The sequence below is a fragment of the Otolemur garnettii genome, unplaced genomic scaffold, assembly GCF_000181295.1.
Source record: "Otolemur garnettii isolate 467f Iridium unplaced genomic scaffold, OtoGar3 scaffold00043, whole genome shotgun sequence".
In the NCBI taxonomy this organism is placed as follows: domain Eukaryota; kingdom Metazoa; phylum Chordata; class Mammalia; order Primates; family Galagidae; genus Otolemur; species Otolemur garnettii.
Genome location: NW_003852438.1, coordinates 9781827 through 9785881, shown reverse-complemented (window position 1 = coordinate 9785881; position 4055 = coordinate 9781827). Strand labels below are relative to the sequence as shown.

General features: G+C 40.5%; 1 pseudogene across 1 annotated transcript; it reads left to right on the top strand.

Moving 5' to 3' along the window:
* The first annotated feature begins 3146 nt into the window (after positions 1-3146).
* Positions 3147-3757, top strand: LOC100961854 (annotated as a pseudogene). Its single transcript, XR_001161317.2, has one exon. The product of XR_001161317.2 is annotated as a neutral cholesterol ester hydrolase 1 pseudogene (transcript).
* Positions 3758-4055: the final 298 nt, after the last annotated feature.

Sequence of the window (4055 nt, the reverse complement as noted above, 5' to 3'; positions counted from 1 at the left end):
AAAAACAGAAGTGTCTTTAGTGACTCTATGCAAAAAAAAAAAAAAAAAAAAAAAAAGAAAATTAACCAGCACCTGTGGGAGAGCATCCACAGAGAGAAGAAACACAGTAATGGCATCACCAGTAGCAAAAAACAGGTGATAAATTGACAATCTGGTTATTTATTTATTTATTTATTTATTTTTAGCTTGAGACACAGTCTCACTCTGTTACCCTGGGTAGAGTGCCATAGTGTCACAGCTCACAGCAACCTCAAACTCTTGGGCTTGAGCAATCTTCTTGCCTTAGTCTCCCAAGTAGCTGGGACTAGAGGCACCTGCCACAATGCTGGACTAGGTTTTCTATTTTTATTAGAGATAGGGTTTTACTTTTTCCCAGGCTGGTCTCAAACTCCTGAGCTCAAGCAATCCACTCACCTTGGCCTCCCACTGGGATTATAGGCATGAGCCACCAGGCCCAGCTACAGCCCGTTCTTGTAATGACATCTTTATGTTGTCTATTGGCTTCTTAGTTTAAATCAGGAGAAAACTGGTTGAAGACATTCTGGGGATCATCTAATGATTTCTGTGTCACAGAACACACTCATATATCTGACTTTGGTCCTTCCCAGATATCTGATTATTAGTTCTTAAGAGGTCTTATTTCATTTATTAGGATAATTAATGTTTATTTCTTTTGTTCTGATCATATAGTTAATTTACTGGTTCTATTAGAGTAGAACAAATTTAGTATTCATCTACTAGTCAATTACTATTATTACATATGCAAAACATTCAGGGATCATGTGACATTCAAGAGGGCCTTTTTGTCTACATAAAATGTGCTCAGTACCAGTATTTGATCATAAGTCTAGAAATCACCTCTATACTTCCACAATGATCAACAGCTCTAGCTTTTCATCAGACTTACTAGCTGGGTTCTGGGAGGACCGAGGCAGAGCTAGCAAGGTGCCTGAAACTGCTAGCTAAGACTAGCAGATAAGACCTATGTAACCTAAAATATTTGTACCTCCTTAATATTTTGGATAAGACTAGATAGGTGCTAGATAAGACTTTTTCTTGTCCAAGATAAATTCTATACACCCCAATAGCATTGCAGTGATCTTGCTCATTGTGGAACTACCTCCAGATTCTCCACAGATGTGAGGTTATTAAGAGAAGAGGATAGGCCTTCAACATCACTGATGCTGAGGCCCCTATTGGGCAGGGGGAAAGGTGGTTGACATAGGGAAAGAGAGTCTGGGGCAACAAGGACGTAGAGACAGACTGGGATAGAGAAACTGAGGCAGAGGCACCTTTTGGGTCTGTTCCTTCACTTCCTATCCTATTCCATTTGTCTGTCTTTCTTTCTTTCTTTCTTTCTTTCTTTCTTTCTTTCTTTCTTTCTTTCTTTCTTTCTTCCTTTCTTCCTTTCTTTCTTTCTTTCTTTCTTTCTTGACAGAGTCTCAAGCTGTCAGCCTGGGTATGAGCATCACAGCTCATAGCAAACTCAAACTCTTGGTCTTAAGCGATTCTCTTGCCTCAGCCTCTGAAGTAGCTGGGACTACAGGAGCCTGCAAAATGCCTGGCTATTTTTTTTGTTGTTGTTGCAGTTGTCATTGTTGTTTTAGCTGGCCCAGGCTGGGTTTGAAGCCACCAGCCTGGATGTATGTGGCTGGCACCCTACCCACTGAGCTATGGGTGCTGTCCTGGTCTGTTTTTCTATACTTTTGCCAACATCATTTATTTCTAGAGTGTTTATACAGTCTTGGCTCACTGCACTTCCATATACATATCTTTTAAAATTTCAAAATATTAGGGAGGTACAAATGTTTTAGGTTACATGGGTCATTTTTTTAATGCTTGAGTCCTGGCTATAGGTGCACTCATCACCCAAATTGTTTATACCATGTATTAGATTGGTTTACTAACCCCTTCCTCCTTGATCGCCTCCCACTGAGTTTTACTTTCCTCTGTGCACTCGTGTGCTCATTGTTCAGTACCAATTTAATAGTGAGTACATACATTCTATTCTTGTGAGACTTCACTTAGGAGAATGGTCTCTTCCATCCCAGTTGTTGGAAAAAGATATTAATTCATTTTTTTTATGGCTGAGTAATACTCCGTGGTATACATTTACCACATTTTATCAATCTACTCATGAATCGATGGGCACTTGGATTGATCCCACATCTTTGGAATTGTGATTGTGCTGCAATAATCCTTGAAGGACATGTGTCATTTTGGTAAAATGACTTCTTTTCCTTTGGATAAACACCTGGTAGTTGAATTAATGGATTGAATGGTAGGTCTAGTTTAAGTTCTTTGAGGAATCTGCATACAGTTTTCCATAGAGGTTGTACTAATTTGCAGTTTCACCAATGATGTGTAAGCATTTCTTTCTCTCTGCATCCATGTCAACATCTATTGTTTCTGGACTTTTTAATAAAACCTGTTTTAACTAGGTTAAGGTGATATCTCAATGTGGTTTTAATTTGCATTTCCTCGATGATTAGTGACATGGGACATTTTTTCATATGTTTATTGGCCATTTATCTTTCTTATTTTGAGAAGCATATCTTCATGTGTTTAGTCCACTGTTTAATAGGGCTGTATGTTTTTTCTTGCTGATTTGCTTGAGTTCTTTGTAAATTTTGGTTATTACCCTTCAATGGGTATGTAACTATTTTTTCTTATTCTGTAGGTTGTCTATTTGCTCAGTTGATTGATTGTTTATCTGTGCAGAAGATTTTTTTTTGAATGGTAACTGTGTACATTAATGCACTTCTGGGGTACAGGGTGGTGTTTTCACATACAATCCGAAACACTTCCATCAAACTGGTTAACATAGCCTTCATGTCATTTTCTTAGTTATTGTGTTAAAACATTCATATTCTACTCATAGAAAGATTCACTTGTACCCTTGTAAGATAAACCACAGAAGTGAACCCTCGAATCTCCCTCCCTCCACCCATTTCCCCCTCCTTCCCCCCTCCCCATATCCTTATGTTGTTATTAGGTTATAGCTTTCGTATAAAACCATGTAATATTCTTTTTTGGAGCATTCAATCAGAATTTGAAATCAATTCTAATAGCTGGAAATTTATTTGTAATTTTCTACTATTTAGAAAATGAAGCTCCCGCGGCGGGCTGGCAGGGCTCCCGCGGCGGGCTGGCAGGCGAGCGAGGGCGGCATGCGGGCGTCCTGCGTGCTGCTGGCCGCGCTGGCGGCGCTGGCCGCCTACTACGTGTACATCCCGCTGCCCGGCTCCGTGTCCGACCCCTGGAAGCTGATGCTGCTGGACGCGACCTTCCGGGGCGCACAGCAAGTGAGTAACCTCATACACTACCTGGGACTGAGCCATCACCTGCTTGCACTGAATTTTATCATTGTTTCTTTCGGCAAAAAAACTGCCTGGTCATCTGCCCAAGTGAAGGTGACAGACACCGAGTTTGATGGCGTGGAAGTCAGGGTGTTCGAAGGCCCTCGAAAGCCAGAGGAGCCGCTGCAGCGGAGCGTTGTGTATGTCCACGGAGGAGGCTGGGCCTTGGCAAGCGCAAAAATCAGATATTATGATGAGCTGTGCACTGTAATGGCTGAAGAACTGAATGCTGTCATTGTCTCCATTGAGTCACTGTTTGGATGCCACCCTTTCAGCCAGGCCTTTCTTGACAAGTAAAGTTGCAACCTGCCTTCCTCTATTTTCTCTGCAAGGCTGTCATCAGTGCCTTACAGACCACATATTCAACTTATTATGTGGGTTTTTTTTCATGAAAATCAACCAGAAAATTAACTTTTTTTTTTTTTTTTGCAGTTTTTGGCCGGGGCTGGGTTTGAACCCATCACCTCTGGCATATGGGGCTGGTGCCCTACTCACTGAGCCACAGGCAGCACCCAGAAAATTAACTTCTTCTGTGTTTATTGTAGTAAGTGGAAATAGACAAGATGAACTTGATAAAACAAGAATTTTAGAGAAAAAAAAAAAGAAAATGACTACTATGATTACGTGATTGTAAAATTTTTGTTCTAAGTTTATGTTTTTTTCTTTATTAAGACAATAAACAACAGTTATGTCAAA